Source organism: Macaca mulatta, chromosome 18, assembly GCF_049350105.2.
Source record: "Macaca mulatta isolate MMU2019108-1 chromosome 18, T2T-MMU8v2.0, whole genome shotgun sequence".
In the NCBI taxonomy this organism is placed as follows: domain Eukaryota; kingdom Metazoa; phylum Chordata; class Mammalia; order Primates; family Cercopithecidae; genus Macaca; species Macaca mulatta.
Window position 1 is genome coordinate 19,329,381 of NC_133423.1, and position 17,660 is coordinate 19,347,040.

General features: G+C 42.3%; 2 long non-coding RNA genes across 4 annotated transcripts in view; both read left to right on the forward strand.

Moving 5' to 3' along the window:
- Positions 1–2,627, forward strand: part of LOC144336465 (uncharacterized) — a 146,585-nt gene extending 143,958 nt beyond the window's left edge. The window contains exon 4 of one of the 3 annotated variants that reach the window (XR_013408291.1): positions 1,988–2,627. This is a non-coding gene — a long non-coding RNA (uncharacterized LOC144336465). The remainder of the gene's footprint in view (positions 1–1,987) is intronic. The other 2 variants (XR_013408292.1, XR_013408290.1) reach the window with 2 other exon arrangements.
- A 6,824-nt stretch (positions 2,628–9,451) lies between these two features.
- On the forward strand, positions 9,452–17,660 carry LOC114673804 (uncharacterized). The gene is made up of 4 exons (XR_003724613.2): positions 9,452–11,844; positions 13,098–13,356; positions 14,906–14,998; positions 17,296–17,660. It is a non-coding gene; the product is annotated as an uncharacterized LOC114673804 (long non-coding RNA).

The window sequence follows — 17,660 nt, forward strand, 5'->3', positions numbered from 1 at the left end:
TGTAAGTTTAGAGGTTATTTCTTCTGGATTATTTTGCAGCTGGGCCCTTTCTTTTCTTTGTTTTTCCTTCCCTCCCTTCCTTCTTATTCGTCTTCCTAAAATAAATATTTATTGAGGCATTGAAATCCCAGACTGGAAAAGGTTAATTCTAGAATGGTTTTCCATGGACCATGAGTGCTTGCTGTCTTCTTTTCCCAGATGGTAAGCTTTTCTGCTTGTGGGTTCTCCATATTTTAGGACCTACAGTTCTCAGTTTACTGATTACATCATCATCCTTTACACATGGCTTGAAGGATGACAATCATGAAAAACTGAGCTCATGAAAATAGCAGTTGTGCTGAGCTTATTTTCTAGTGGGGCTCCAGTGCCTGGTGCAGGAAAAGCATTTTGTGAAAATTTGTAGAACAAGTGATTTAAATGAATGATAAGACACTGAGTTAGAAGACATCTGCCTTAGGCACATCAGGGTAGAATGCATGGAAAAGCCAAATGCCCCCAAAACTAGTTTTTAAAATGTTGTAAGTAAGATTCATTTTGTTCCCTTAATTGGAGATCTTTTTTTCTATTGCCCTTACTTAGACACAAAAGGGAATGAGAACAAATGTGCCAAATCATTGTTTATATCTGATCATGAATTATTTATCCAAAATATAAGCTCTGCAATTTAGCTTCAGAATTACTGTCATTACAGCAAATCAGGAAATGTATTTATAATAACTTGACTTTTCTCTGTTTATTAATTTAAAAAATAACTGATATAGACTTATATGTTAAAAAATTTTTTGAAGATATCTAGTGAAAAGTTAAGCCGCTCTCTTATTCCTGTCTCCTAGTTTCCGTCATTAATCTCTAGATTAACAACAATTCCCAGTTTCTTCCATAGCTTCCTAGTTTATCTCTACATATATATTTAGTTGTTCCTTTTTGAAAATATAAATGGTAGCATACAGTCATTGTTCTTCATCTTGCTCTTTTTAATTTTTTTTTTTTTAATAGAGACTCAGTGTCCCTGTGTTGCCCAGGCTAGTCTTAAACTCCTGCACTCAAGCAATCCTCCTGCGTTAGCCTCTCAAAGTGCTTGAATTACAGGCAGGAGCAACCATGCCCAGTCCATCTGGCTCTTTTTATTTCACCTTGAATGTAGAGATTGTTATGATCTGATTGTTTATTTACCCTCAAAATTCATATGTTGAAATCTTAACCCCTAAGGTGATGGTTCAGGGTGTGGGGCCCTTGGAAGGTAATTAAATTGAGAGCAGAACTCTTATGATTGGGGTTAGTGCCCTTATAAAAGAGCTAGCTATTCCCTTCCACCACGTGAGCACACAGCAAGAAGCTGCCATCTATAAACCAGAGAGGGAGCCCTCACCTGACACTAAATCTTCTGGCCGCTTAATCTTGGATTTCACAGCCTCCAGAACTGAGAAAATAAATGTTTGTTCTTTTTAAGCCACACGGTTGATGGCATTTGGTTATAGTGTCCTGAATGGACTAAGATAGAGATCATTCCATTTTATTGTCTAGAGAGCTACTTCATTTCTTTAACATCTGGGAATTATTCTAGTGTATAAATCTAGGATACACTAATCTTTTTTATTGATACATATTGAAGTTGTTTCCAAACATTGCAATTACAAATAACATTTTATACGCGGGCAAGTAGAAGTGTAGGATAAAGTTCCAGAAGGGAAATTGTTGGGCCAAAGGGTATATGCGTTTGTAATTTTTACAGATGATGTCAGATTGCCTTCCATGAAAGTTGCACTATTTCACTCTTACCTCTTGTTATGATTTGAATGTCCCCTCCAAAACTCATGTTGATGTTTAATTGCCGTTGAGGCAGTATTAAGAGGTGACTAAGGTATAAGGGCAAAGCCTTCATGAGTTAATGCCATAACCACAGAGTGGGTTAGTTATTGTGGGAGTGAGTTAGTTACTCCATTTTTCAGACTCCACTTTTTGAAAATGTCTGTCTCTCTGTCTCTAGGGTACACCTCCTTGCCATGTGTTACCTTTTGCCAAGTTATGATGCAGCAAGAAGGCCCTCACCAGTTGCAGTCCCTCAGTCCTGGACTTCTCAGCCTCCAGAACTATGAGCCAAATAGGTCTCTTTTCTTCATAAACTACACAATCTGTGGTATTCTGTTGTAGCAACAAAAAACGGTCTAAGAAACGTTCAATTGCTGGTCCTCAGTGATAATTCACATTATTGGTATAAAAGGTGATTTTAAAAGATCTTCGCCAACAGCGTGTTATTAAACTTTTTGGTAACTTGCCAATCTTGTAGCTTAAAAAAACTTTTGCCATCGCTTTAATTTGCATTTCTCTTTAATTTTCCTCTTCCCTGTGAGTGAGGTTGAGCGTCTCTTCATTGGTTTAACCCATGTATGCCTGAGGTTGCAATTTTTTGAATTTTTGCAATCAGACCTTAGCAATGACCTTGAGCAGTAGGACATAAATAACTCCCACATGCTTAGCGTTCCAATAATGGGGTATTAAGGAGGGTCTGGGCACCTAAACAAAATCAGAAATTTGGGATATGTGTAATATCATGTAGAATGGCAGCACTTAACGTCTCATCATTATTTTGATCTATAACATGTACAAAATAAAATAGACTCACTTGAAATCTATATCAGTATTCTCCATAGAAACCAAATCAATAGGACATACACATACAGAGAATTATTTTAAAGAATTGGCTAACACCATTGTGGGAGCTGGCAAATCTGAAATCTTTTTCTTTCTTTCTTTCTTTTTTTTTTTTTTTATTTTTATTTGAGACCAAGTCTCGTTCTGTCTCCCAGTCTGGAGTGCAGTGGTGCGATCTCGACTCACCACAACCTCCGCCTCCTGGGTTCAAGTGATTCTCCTGCCTCAGCCTCCTGAGTAGCTGGGATTACAGGTGTGTGCCACCATGCCTGTCTAAAATCTGAAATCTTACAGCAGACCAGCATGCAAACTTGGGGAAGAGCTGATGTTGCAAGTCTTGAGGCAGAATTCCTCCTTCTTTGATAAACCTCAGTCTTTGCTGTTAACGCCTTCACCTGATTGGAAAAGGCCCTCCCATACCCCCATGACTGAGGGTAATCTCCCTTACTCAAAATCACCTGTAAATGTTAATCACATCTACAAAACGCTTTCACAGCAACATCTAGTCTAGTGTTTGGCCAAACAAGGCATTATAGCCTAGCCAAGTTGACACATAAGATTAACCATCACATAATCTCTGTCCTCCAATCTTAATTTCCTGAATGTTTATAACTTCCTACTTCCTTAAAATGAGTGGCTGTGGTGTGATTTCAGAAACACAAACCTTAGCATGAGGGTGGAAATCACTACCGAAAACATAGAAATCATTATTTTTCATACTTGTCCATAGGATCCGTACAGATGTCTCCAGACAGACTCAGCTCAGTTTTCCAGATGTGAACACTTACACCGTTTCAGATTTAATCCGTGGTGTTCTGCTGAGAGAAGGGGGGACTGGATAGATGTTTACTTTAGCATCTGCAGTATAAGGCAGAACGCAGTTCATGTCCCCACAAGTATCCCGAACAACGGGGTCCAGGCTCAATCACTAAAGGGAAAAATTAGGGTTAGAAACCTTTAACTATGGTCTCTAGCTGAGCCAGCCTCTGGCTGACAAACCGCTCATCCAGTGACAAAAGTCCACTTGTTGGACAGCACTATGAATATAAACAGTATGTTCTGGGCAGGTGGTTTGACAAATATTCCAGAGCAATTTATAAGATTTTAGCTCAAGCATCCCTCAGACTGTTTGAGGCCTGTTTGGGGGTATTAATGTGTACTTAGCAGATTATTTAAACAAACTTTTCATAATGTGAAATTCCTTTTTCTTCATAGGGATAATTTTAACCTGCTGGTTGTTTTCGTTTTTATGGGCTGTGATAGTTCTTGTTTATCTCGAGGTTTACGCAAGTTTAGGCTGTTTCTACCCCCAAAGCCACTCCATTCCCATAGCTAAAGCAAAGTCATGGAAATCAGTTACCCTTAGAGGCCAAAAACATACAAGCAAGTCTCCCATTCATGTTGAGGGGAAGTTTTGGGTACTAGCTGTCAGAGTTTCACCCTGCCTTATCTTAAAGTCTTCTTTCTAACTCACTGAAGACAAATAACACAGGGTGTTGGTGGGTGTGTGTTTACATGAGGGTGTGGAGAGAACACAGGGACTTTGGGGAGCAGCCAATTTGGTGCAGTTTGGGAATGACTGCCTTGTACAGCGCCAGCCTTAAGACTTTCCTTCCTCTGGGTATTTTAATAAGAGTCAAAGCAAAAATAAAGGTGGCTGCGTTCCCTCTTTGGTGATGTCTCCGATCTGGAAGCCCTTGTGCTCTCCTGGGTCCCTCCGCGCCACAACGGACGTCTGTGGGAAGGGACCCTGTGTCCTTCGATGTCAATGAGTTTCCTCCCTATTTTGAGCCTGGGATGCTGCAGCCCTGCTGCCAGGAGCAGCCAGAGAACTGACTTCCCCCTCCTGAAGAGTCTGAGCTCTGGGAAAGTCTTCCAACTGCGGCCCCGGGAGCTTCCTAGGGATTGCTGACCCGACAGTGTCCACCGTTGAGGGGAGAATAATTGTGAACATCTATGCTGGCTTGTTTTAAAAAGCTAAGCAGCTGGCAGCGGGGCGTGCCTGTGGCGGGTCTTGCAGGTTCCGCAGCTGTGCAGTGCCTGTGGCGGGTCTTGTAGGTTCCGCAGCTGTGCAGTGAGTGCGCTTCTGGGCTGCAGGAGTGGGGCAACCACGCCCCTCGGCCAGGTGTGGCTGGAGGCCGGGGAGGAGGAGAGCGCCCTCTGGTGGCCGATAAAGAGACTGCCTGCGGGGCCCGGGCACCGGGAGGCTGGACTTTCTGCAAAGAGCCTTGTCCGCAGGTGGAAGCAAAGCAAACCCAAACTCCTTTCAGCTGCTGTGCTACCCTTTCTTCCCTTTTCTCAGGAGGGAGGATGATGGCCGCTGGGGAAGGAAAAGAAGAGCTAAGGATCTCCCTGTTTCTCCCTGGAGGCGAGCTTTTGTGCTGACTGAGGGGGACGGCTTTCCCATTGCTGACCCGAAGGTCCTTCCTTCTCCAGTGTTTGCCTGGTGTTCGAGGGGCGCTTTCCTTTCCCCAGTGTGTCTGTGGTTCCAACTTGCTGGGGTTTTTTTTGATTTTTTGATATTTTTTTTTCTTTTTTTTTTTTTTTTTTTGCATGATCCTGCAGTGGTCTTCACGGTATTGCCCCATCCAACTTTAATTCAGGGTCTCAAAAGTGGAAATAGAGACATAAAATATGTGTGTGTGTGTGTGTGTGTGTGTGTGTGTGTGTGTGTGTGTGTGTTAGAACAGGCTTGAACTTTACCACCCCCTCCCACTGTGACGACTTCCCAGTGGGGGAGCAAGTCCCTTGAAAACAACCAGACTTTTGTTTGGAGGTATTAGAGCAATTTCATTTCAGTCCTGTTCATTATTCAGAAATTTTTAAAAAATTTTTTTTAAAAAAATTTTTTTAAAAAATATTTACTACTATCTTTACTTTTACTTTTTTGAGGCAGAAACTCACTCTGTCCCCCAGGCTGAAGTGCAGTGGCATGATCTCTGCTCACTGCAGCCCCCGCTTCCCAGGTTCAAGCAATTCTCCTGCCTCAGCTTCCCAGGTAACTGGGACTACAGGTGTGCACCACCATGCCTGGCTAATTTTTGTATTTTTAATAGAGACAGGATTTCTTTATGTTGGCCGGGCTACTCTTGAACTACTGACCTCACATGATCCACCTGCCTCAGCCTCCAAAAGTGCTGGGATTACAGACATGGGTTGCCATGCCAGCCCATTATTTAAATTTTTTTTTAAACTCCCTCACAGCTTTTGTACTCAGGTGAGGCTGGAGCCATGGACCTGGCTGTGTGTGTGTGTGTGTGTGTGTGTGTGTGTGTGTGTGTGTGTGTGAGATCCTTGCCCTTCCCATGTTGTCCTAGGCTGGTTTCTCCAAAATGCAAGTCACAAGCCATTACTGGCTCGTAACATCAATTTAGAAAGTCACAATCTTTATTTTTTTTAAAGGAGTAGAATGGAATACAAATTACAAAGTACATTCCACGTAATAGAATATGATTTCCTCAAAAAGCTTTCTTCAGGTGTGCGTGTGTGTGTGTGTGTGAAAATAAATGTGATAATAGATGTCAGCTGCCTGGAATTGTGTAAATCGTGTCATAACGTAAAACATTTACTGTGGGTCATGCTTAGAGAAGTTTGAAAGTCATTGTTTTAGCCGGGTGTGGTGGACATGCACCTGTGGTCTCTGCTACTTGGGAGGCTGAGGCAGGAGGATCTCTTGAGCTCTAGAGGTCGAGGCTGCAGTGAGCTGTGACTGTGTCATTGCACTCCAGCCTGGGTGACAGAGCAAGACCTTGTCTTTAAAAGAAATGTAAAAGAAAGAAAGTCACTGTTGTCGATGGGGCTTCTTGTTCAGGTAAATGAAGATGGGATGTGGGGAAGGGGAAGGGAGAAGGGGTCAGAAAGAGGAATCTTGGGGGACTCCCTGCTGTAGGTTAGTGAAGTATGTCTGCCCCAGCCTTGCCCTGGCCACTTCTGGTCCCTCTGCAGTGGTGGGTTTCACTGTAGTAGTGTTGCTGTCATGGCTGGTGTTTGTGTTTAGGAGCTGTGTTCAGTTTCACTTCACTGAGGAGCCACCACATTTCCATTTGGTGCCCCCATGGCACATGCCCCAACCTCTTTTCTTCCTCAGGCCTCTTGTTACCTGGCTTGGTGGCTGCCCATACCCTGCCACGAACATATGTGTTCACATAAGGCCATGGGGACCACTGGGGTCCTCTTTCACAGCCTTTGAGTTTTAATCTTTCTAAAGCCTCCAGCACCCAGTATTCCCAGGCAGTCTCTCATCCAAGTACTAACCAGGCTAGACTCGGACTGCCTTCCTACATCAGATGAGATAGAAAGTATGGCTGCAAACCGCCCTGTTTTTTCTTTCTTTCTTTCTTTCTTTCTTTTTTTTTTTTTTTTTTTTTAGAGATGAGGTCTTGCTTTGTTGCCTAGACTGGTCTTCAACTCCTGGCCTCAAGCAATTATTGTACCTTGGCCTTCCAAAGGGGTGGGATTACAGGTGTAAGCCACTGCTTCTGGCCTGTTTTATTTGTTTATTTTATTTATTTATTTATTTAATGTATACTTCACCTCCATCTCTTATTTTATTAATTTTTATTATTATTATTATTATTATTTTTGGAGACAAGGTCTGGCTCTGTCACCCAGGCTGGAGTGCAATGGCATGATTATGGCTCACTGCAGCCTCAACCTCCTGGGCTCAAGCAATCCTCCTGCTTCAGCATGACAAGTAGTTAGGACTACAGGCATGCACTGCCATGCCAGGCTGTTTATTTATTTATTTATTTTTAAAGAAAAATCTTGCTTTGTTGTCCAACCTGGAGTGCAGTAACAGAACCCTAGCTCACTGCAGCCTTGAACTCCTGTGCTCAAGCCATCCTGCTGCCTCAGCCTACTGAGTAGCTGAGGGGGCACACACCACACACCTGACTTTTAATTTTTTTTTTTATAGAAATTGACCAGGCCAGTCTCAAACTCCTGGAGTCAAGTGATCCTCCCACCTTGGTCTTCCAAAGTTTTGTGATTACAGCTGTGACCCACCACACCTAGCCCATCTCTGTCTCTTTAAGCCTATACGTGTGGAGTTACCCCAAAAGGTCTCTTGCCAAGGGAAACCACCACTGGGAAAAGATAGAAGTCTTTCTTCAGATATACCCCTGATATGGTTTGGCTCTGTGTCCCCACCCAAATCTCATCTCGAATTGGAATGTGAACTGTAATCCCCATGTTATGGGGGAGGGACATTGTGGGAGGTGATTAAATCATGGGGGTGGTTTCCCCATGCTATTCTCATAATAGTGAGTTCTCACAAGATATGATGCTTTTATAAGGGGCTTTCCCTCACCTCTGCTTGGCACTTCTCTCTCCTGCTACCATGTGAAGAAGGATGTGTTTACTTCCCCTTCTGCCATGATTCCTGAGGTCTCCACGGCCATGTGGAACTGCGAGTCAGTTCAACCTCTTTTCTTCACAAATTATACAGTCTTGAGTATTTCTTCATAGCCGCATGGGAATTAACAAATACGCGCCCTAAGCATCAGCAACAAGTATTGCATAGCTCCTTTTAATAAGGACAACACACATTGCTTCCAGGCTTCCAGAATATTCTTCAGAATCCTAAGCTCTGCTGGTGAGTGCCTCAAAGTTCTATAGTGCAGCAAGAATCAGGTCGGGACACAAGAAATTACAGTTTTTCCATCTTGCAGGCATTACCCACCCTCCACCCTCAGCCTTTTTATGTAAAATACTTTCTTCTTCTTTTCTCCTTAAAAGAAGGGGCCATTCACATGAACGCTACACTCCCAAAGTCCGAGCACCACTCTCTCTCTTAGCTTTCCAGGAATAAGGGTAGGAGGTAGTGGAACTGGTTGTGAGCTGGCCTCAATAAAACCTACAGGGAGGTGGCCATCCTCAACTTCTGATGTCTCCTTGAACTTGGAGCATGAGATAATTAGGGCCCTCTGTGACCTCAGCTATGGACCTTGGCTGCAATTCCAAGACAACAGGAAAAATAATCCCACTTAATACCATGTTGTACAACCTTTTTATTAGAATGTCTACAATCTTCCATGTACCTTTTTCTTTAGTCATATAATAGTGTATGTTCTTGGCTTCCATTTCTCCCCACTGCAATATTCCTGCCATCTGGGGTCTCTTTTCCTATCACCCTGCAACTTCCCAAAAGCTTCCTCTGAGCTGCTGAATGGGAACGGACCCAAGTCTCCCCTGGGCCCCCTACATTTGGTCTCCTTGGCTATTCCATGTTTTGTTTCATTTTGCCTCACAGTAAAATGAGTGGTTTATCTGTCTGCTCTACCAGACTGTATTTCCTAGAGGATGTGGGTCACAGTCCAGTTGTCCTTGCATGCTTTGTAGCAGTTTCCATACAGTAAGTGGTGAAAATGTTCATAGCACATTGAATGGCAAAAAGGAACTTCTTGGTCATCTCCTAGGATGCATTTTCTGTAATTGTCTGGTTGCAATTCAGGATTTTCATTGTGAGCCAACAACTGCAGGCTCATTTTAAATGCTGGTTCTACAAATCCTCTCAAATAACAATGCCTTATATTGACTTAGATTTTATAACATGTCCTAGGTCACATGGTTTTGTTTAAAACACTTATTTTGTCTTTGAAACAGCCAAGTGCAATTCGATGTGGTAGATGTTACTTTCATTTTTTAGATGAGAAAATGTTCAGAAAGTATAAGTGACTTGCCCAAGGTTCCCTGGATAATGAATCATGGCTTGTGTTCTGTTCCTCTCACCTCTTTGCACAGAGCTCTGACATTCTTCTGTCAAGTCACCTTGCAAGTCTCATGCTTTCTGGGTAAGTAAATGCCATCCAAGTACTTGCCCCGGGTCTTCAGTGGTAAGTTTTGGTCCTGTCCTCAGCTGCTGGTGCCTCACTGAGTATATGACACTAGGCAAGCCATTGACCTGTTTCCACATCTCAGTTCTTTCATCCTGAAAATAAAGATGACAATAGATGCTGGCTGCCTCAAATGGCATGGTGAAGATTAATGAGATGATGCAGAGAAGTGCCCTGAGCTCCTGGGACAAAAGGCTTGGTAAAAGCACAAAGTCTAATTATAATTTTCCAACATTTTCAAAGAACCCTCTGGAAAGGCTAGCTCTTGCTTCTAAATTTAGAGAGGATGCCTGCCTGGGACGGATTGTTTTCTCTTGACTGGCAGCCCCAGCAGCCTCCTGCTTATGCTTGCCTTGATGGCTCTGCTCTGATCCAGTGGCACTCAGTCTACCTGGATTCCATTAACGGTAGAAGGTACAGTCCCCAAAAGTGCCAGCCCCTGATCTTCCTTGCCTTTTGCATGGAGCAAGGGTAACCCACTTTGGACAGGCATCAGATGGGGTTCTGTTAGTTTTAGGGAATGTAGATGTAGTTCCTGGTCTAAGGATGGGAATGTGGTATAGATTAGGGAGAATGTAAGAAGTCTGCTTGGACCTTCCAGGAAAAATTTTTTCCTCCCTGATAAGAGGAAGTCACAGAAAACCTTCTAGCCCTATGCTCAGCTTCCTGCCCTTGAACACAGTTTGAGATCTGAACCTTGAAGCTGCTGATGCCATCTTACAAACCCATGGGAAAGCCAAGAGAAAACCAAGAGAATTGCAGCAACATTGGCCCAAAACCACTGAGTCACTGAAACAGCATGGCATTTCTTGTTTGTGACAAAAACAAATCTTTGCTTACGCCATCGTTCGCATGCTTCTTTTGCTTCATTTGTTCCTTATAGACAGATACCAGTAGCTGAACAGATGGCTGTGTCAATCATGGTGTGGTGGCTCAGGTCCAGGGGGCGTCGCAGATTATCTGACCTGGAATGTTACTGTAAAGGTTTTGGAATGCTGAATTTTACACAGAAAATCTTTGGCTTTGCTCATTTTCTACCCTGCTTTGTTTTCCTTTGGACTACTCTTTCACCCAGCTACTCATCAAATGATCTATCCTGAATGCAGGAATAAAATCAATACTAGAGCCAGTTTCCAAGTAATAGGGAGGAAAGCTTTGACTTTTCTCTTTCCCATTTCTTTTTAGGATTTATATAAATTTAAGGTGTACAGATACAATTTTGTTTCATGTGTATATTATGTAGTGGCAAAATCTTGGTTTTTAGCGTAGCCATCACCCCAATAATGTATGTACATAGTACCCATCAAGTAATTTCTCATCACTCTCCCCTCTCTTGTCCCTCAACCCTTCTGAGTGTCCACTGTCCATCAGCCCACACTCTTTGTCTATGCGTACACATTATTTAACTCCCACTTATAAGTGAGAACCTGGGGCATTTGATTTTCTGTTTCTGACTTGTATCATTTCTCAGCATTCGGATCCAGATATTCAGAGCCCTCAATGTCCCTGACTCTGTACCTTGTTTGTCGTCTCCATCCAAACCTCTCTCTCTGACCTCTTTGGTCTTCACAGCCCCAACTGTTGCTGGCCTAAGGGGTCAGCTTCCCAGGTAGTATGGCATTTTCACAGAGTGGGGACAAGTTGGCAAATCATGAAGCTAGGCACCCTTCTCTTGCCCTTTTCTGTTCTAGTCTATCCTCTGCTCATAAAAAGTTTTCAAGCATCTAGTGCCTTCTTGGTGTTCAATAGGGTACCATTTTTAATCCCGGGGACTCAGTGGTCTTATCTCTGAAATAGAGATAACGGTATTTTGTCTCCTCAGAGACTGAGGATCCAGTCCTCTAAGCTCTTTGGATTCTTTCTGACTCCGCAGTGTGAACCTAACAGGGTACTTTTAGGGCCCTGTTTGTCCTGTCTCTATGAAAATTATCACTTCAGTTCCCTGATCAATGCTGCGATGGACTTTTTAAAAAGTCCTGATAAGGGAGGTTATCTCCCCCAGGGTGTTTGCATTTTCAGAGATAATCTGTGGGGAAAATGTTGAAAAGTTCAAGACCTTTTCTGAAGCCTAGTGTAGACAGTCAGTTATTCTACCCTTGTGACCAGACCATTCCCGAAATGAGTACATGAACATCCTCAGTCTGGCTTTCAGTTGACTTTCCCTTCTTTCAGACTCGCTGCAGATTAGAGTACCCAGAATTAGCCAAGACCTTCAACATTTAATGACTAGCCACGGAGAGGAAAAAAGAAGATGAACTGCTTGTCCCAGAAAGCGACAGAACTTTGAAAGCAGCTATATATTTCCTAGCTACCTCTAAGAAATGGAACTGTCTTCCTGAGACCTGTAAGAAGCCAACAGGTACCTCGAGATATAATACTTAAAGGAATGGCAAAGTAGCCGATCTAATTAAAACATACCCCAAACATCACAAAGTAGGAAGATGGATGCTGAAAGAGATGCTTTGAGCACCACTGGTTGCCTGTAAGGAGTATGATTTCAAACGGCAAAGTTGACTGGAGAAACTCCCAGGCATTAAGTGGTTTTCGAGAAGATGTTCATTGGCTTTCTCTTTGTTCATGAAACAGAAAACTGTGTTTGGGTTGCATTCCAATACAGAGAGACTTAGTCCCTCTAAGATTGGAATGTGCTGGTTCTTAGTTAATTAGGACTCCTTCCCAGCCCAATCGAGGAAATTGGCTTTGCCTTATGCTTGGAAAGAAAATGGAGTGTACCTGGAATCCAGTAGATATTTCACCTGCCAGTCAACTCATTAAGATTAATAGCAAATTAATAAACAGAAATTCTGTTGAGGGATGTGGCATGTGTACCCAGTCATGGATGACATTACTATGTGCACATGGAGTCTCACTCTTTCAGATCGGTAGGATAGTTTTAGCTTTGACTTTTGCCTCTTAGATCTGAGGTTTCTCATTCTGTCCTCAGTGATTAATGATGTTCTGTTACTTCAGATGCCCCAAACCTGGCTCTGGCAACTGGATATTCATTTGGTTGCCCTGATGTAATCATTGAAGGGAGCTGCGTTAATGGACCGTGGAATAGTTGGCATCCATATGTGGATGGACTGACTTAGATTGACGGTTAAAGTGACCCAGTTTATTGTTTGATAATTGGCCATGAAGTGAGCCAACACTAACATACTTGGTGATTCAGTTATTCTAAATCACTGTTTGGTACAAGATGAGAGAAGAATGGGAATAATGTCTAGTGTTAGTTCTATAATTTTCTTAAATACTTTTGAGGCCCTGCTCTGGGCTGAGTGCTGTTCTAGGTTCTGACAGGGTATTGGAGGAGAGATTAAAAGGTGAACAAGATATTGTTTCTGATCTTGATGCATTTCTATTTGGAGAAAGAAGAGTCCGGGCCTCATATCCTATTTTGCTCAACTCAGGGCAGAGGCTTGAGAAGCATTAAGATTTAAAATGCAGGAACATGTGAGATCATTGCATACAGACTCATTATAAAAATGCCAAACAGCTTGAGAAGCAGTAGAGAGAACATAATTAAAAGACACTGTTTTGCTTTCCCAGGGCTGCTGTAACAAGGGAACACAAATTGGTGGCTTAAAATATCAAGAATTTACTTTCTCACAGTTCTAGATGCCAGAATCCAAAATCAAGGTGTCGGTAGAGTTGATTCCTTCCTGGAGGTTTGGAGAAAGAGTCTGAACATCCCTCTCTCTTGGCTTCTGGTGGTTGCTGGAAATTCTTGGCATTCCTTGGCTTGCAACTGCATAGCTTCAACCTTTACATCAGACGTTACCTGGCCATCGTCCCTCTATGCCTTTCCATCTGTGGCTCTCTTCACGTCTTCTTATAAGGACACCAAGAAATACTGGATTAAAACTACTCGGTATGACCTCAGCTTAACAAACGACATCTGCAATGACCCTATTTCCAAATAAGTTCACATTCTGAAGTTCTGGGAATTTGGGGGTGTGGTGGGGGACACTATTCAACCAAACATTTCACCAACCCACATACCCACAAATGTTAACAAAATCAGCAGGGCAGGAGAGTAAAGAAGTGAAACAATGTACTTCCAAGAAAGAAGCAAAGAGAAGAAAAGTATTGTTTTTCTATTCTCTCTCCTGGGCTTAATACAGGCACCAAAACTTGAAGTAGGACTGAAGCAGAACTAATATGATAAATAATATCAGAGGAAAATGTAGGGGCTTTTATTTATTTATTTTTTTGACAGGGTCTTGCCCAGGAGTGCAGTGGTACAATCTTGGCTCACTGCAGCCTTGACCTCCAGGGCTCAAGGGATCCTCCCACCTCAACTTCCTGAGTAGCTGGAACCACAAGCACATGCCACCATGCCTGGCTAATATTTAAAATTTTTTTTTTAGATACGAGGTCTCATTATATTGACCAGGCTGGTCTCAAACTCCTGGGCTCAAGAAATCCTCCTGCCTCAACCTCACAAAGTGCTAGGATTGCAGGAGTGAGTCACCACCCTCAGCCCTGGGATATTTTATATTATGAAGTAGATGCAGTTTACTCTTTCCTGACTTTTTGTGGTGTTGGAAGATAAACTGGCTTTGGCTTTACTTTAACTCTGGAGAAATTGTGGAACAGGATGAGAAAGAAAGCCTGGAATAGGTGATTTAGGTTTGCTGTAGGCTTGGGAAAACACAGAAATAGGACCTTTTGGGGTTCATTCTAACATCTCCAGAATAGCTCACTTGGAGACAAGAGGAGTCAGAAATTTAAGACAGACTTTTCTCCTGGAATAATAATGTGCATTTGATTATGTTTCCCCTCAATCTCTGCGACTCCTGAAAATGTTGTGTCCAGAGGGTGAAGAATGCTAAATAGCCAGGCACAAAATATTTACAATACTAGTGAATATGCTGAATTCCGGGAGAGGTATTAACTCTGTACATAAGAACTCTGAAGTGGTAACTGTCTCTGGATCAGAAGGCTTCACGATATGGAGCTGGAAGGCTGAAGCATGTTTTTGATAGTTGGAGATGGGGAAGAAGAACTACAGACTACAGTGCTATTTGATATCTCCAGTCTCAAAAATTTGTGCTGCTAATTTTGAAAAGAAATAGAAGAAAGTGAATTGGTCAATGAAATCCATTCTTATTCATGGGGGGGAAAAAAAAAAACCCACAACTGGGGAACATGTTTTTTGATGAGGCGTCAGTAGTCATTATCCTATTCATATTGGTCATAGTCATACCATTGATTATTGATATGATTTGGCTGTGTCCCCATCCAAATCTCATCTTGAATTGTAGTTCCCATAATTCCCATACATTGTGGGAGGGACCCGGTGGGAGGTAACTGAATCACGGGGGCAGTTACCTCCATGCTGTTCTTGTGATAGTGAGTGAGTTCTCACAAGATCTGATGATTTTATAAGGGGCTTTCCCTCTTCCTTCACTCCGCAGTTTTCCTTGCTGCCACCATGTGAAGAAGGATGTGTTTGTTTCCCTTCTGCCATGATTGTAAGTTTCCTGAGGCCTCCTCAGCCCTGCACAACTGTGAGTCAATTAAACCTCTTTCCTTTATAAATTATCCAGTCTCAAGTATGTCTTTATTAGCAGTGTGAGAATAGATTAATACAGTTGGTTTCTCTTCTTAAGAGAAGTTAACAATTGATGTTGTTGTATCAGTCAGGATAGGCTAAGTTATGCTGAAGTAACAAATAATTCCAAAATCTTAGTAGCTTAGCACTATAAAAGTTGATGCCTCTGTCATGTGACAGCTTTTATGTCTACTCAGTATAGTCACTCAGAGACCCCAAGCAGCAGAGGCTCCATCCTGGCATAGGGTATAAAGGTCATCATAGCAGGGAGGAGAGAACATAGCAAATCGTGCACTGGCTCTCAGGGATCATGTTCATATTGCATTAGCTAAATGGAGTCACACAGCCATATTTAACTATAAAGAAGTAACAAAATGCAGTCCCACTGTGCACTTGGAAGGAGGATGTCTTAGTCAGTTTGTGCTGTTCTAACAGCACACCATAGACTGGGTGGCTTAAACAATGTTTATTTCTTACAGTCCTGGAGGCAGGGAAGTCTAAGACCAAGGCACCAGCAGATTTGGTTTTTGGTGCAGTCTCTCTTCCTGGCTAGTACTCAGCTGCTGTCTTGCCAAGCGAGTAAACTCTAGCCTCTTTTTCTTTTTATAAGGTCAATAGTCCCATAATGGGGGTTCCACCCTCATGAACTCATTTAAACCTAATTACCTTCCAAAAGGCCCCACCTCCTAATACTATTGCATTGGAAGTTAGGATTTCAACATAGGAATTTATAAACTCAGGAATGCAGTTTAAAACAGGAATGCAGGAGTATCTGGGAACAGCCCTAATGACTTCCACATCAAGATGCAGATTTCTTGTGCTTTAGAGATTCTACACTTTGGCAACACCATTCTTTTCAGTTCAGGAAAGAGAGGGAGAACTGTCTCCTGCTGTGTGGAACTTTGACCAAACAACTGAATACGATGCTGAGAAGCCTCTTAGAACATGGCCATGGGTAATAGTGCTCTTTGTAATCAAAGACTTAAAATAGAAGGACAAGGGATCTATAGCCATCCTTTGAAGAGTCTTAGGATTAGTATGCAATAATTTAGACTCTCAAGTGTTCTAGTGACCATACAGGCTATAAAAATAATATATTCACTTAAGCTTGCTATTTATATAGTTTATCCATTTAGACCTTATTAGAAAACTTGGCGAAGGACAGTTGAGTAATACACTTAATGTGCCCCTCAGTTAGATGGCCACGTTTCTCTTATATTAACATTTTTACAACCACTTTTGAGGCAGGAGAGGTATTCAAGGAAGTAACCATGTTCTTGGGATGTAGCAACCTTGGTGATCATACAATCAACAAAACAAATCTCAGCATTCACATTGTAACTGAGCTCATTCAAGCAAAGCTATCTTCAGTAGGGAATTTTCCCCATAGAGGGCATATGCATTTTGATTTTACCTGTCCTCACAGTGACCCTTTGCTCATTATAATAGTGAGAAACACACCCCTTAGGGGAGATTTAAGATGCTAATGAGACATGCAATGTATGAACAAGCATAGACAGGTACTATGCGTGTGCACCCAGAGGACCACCCAGAACATGCTTACTAGTAACACCTCTTCCCGCTTCCTTATGAATAATCATGTAAATTCCCATAAAAGGAGTTTCTCCAGCAATAATCAATGCTGTCTCAGCCTTATGAGCAGCCTACCCTCTATTCTCTCTCTCTCAGGGTGTACTGTCCATTCTGCACCTGACTTTAATTTTTTAATTATTTATTTATTTTGAGATGGAGTCTGGCTCTGTTGCCCAGGCTAAAGTGCAGTGGCGTGATCTTGGCTCACTGCAACCTCTGCCTCCCAGGTTCAAGTGATTCTCCTGCCTCAGCCTTCCGAGTAGCTGGGATTACAGACACATGTCACCATACCTGGCTAATTTTTTGTATTTTCAGTAGAGAAGGGGTTTTGCCATGTGGGCCAGGCTGGTCTCAAACTCCTGGCCTCAGGTGATCTGCCCACCTTGGCCTCCCAAAGTGCTGGAATTACAGGCGTGAGCCACTGCACCTAGCCCTGCGCCTAAATTTCAAAATATTTTTTTTTCCTCTGCAGCAAATTGTTCTACACTCTATCTCCTTTGCTGTGTGTCTCTTGTTTAAATTATTTTAAGCTAAGAAGACAAGAACCGAGGTCTCACAACAGCTGTCAGCAGTTTAACTTTGGCTAGGGAGAGCCTATAGAAACTTCTATGCTGTGAGTTTCTATTTCTGCAACCTCAAATTTTGTTTCTTCTCTTTTAGATCAAATGGAGATTCCCATGATTTTCTTTTTCCTCATGGAAAAGTGTTTAGTCAGAAGGGAAACAAACCAATTAAGATAATACTAAAGGATGATCCTTGATAAAGTTATATTTTGGTGGAGCGTTGAGATTCGACAGTGAACTCTAACAGTGAAGATGGCACTTAAATAAAAAGAGAAGAAACAAGTACTAGAAGCCAAAAAACCTTGTGTTATTTTCTTTGAAAAAAGGATGCTCTAGCTAATAATAGCTATAGGGTTTCCACATGTGCTGTGTCGCTGTTGTTGCCTGCAACAAAAGAACAACTTTGAATAATGAACAGTCTAGCTTCACAGCAGGACACTGTTCTACAGGGAGGCCCTCAAT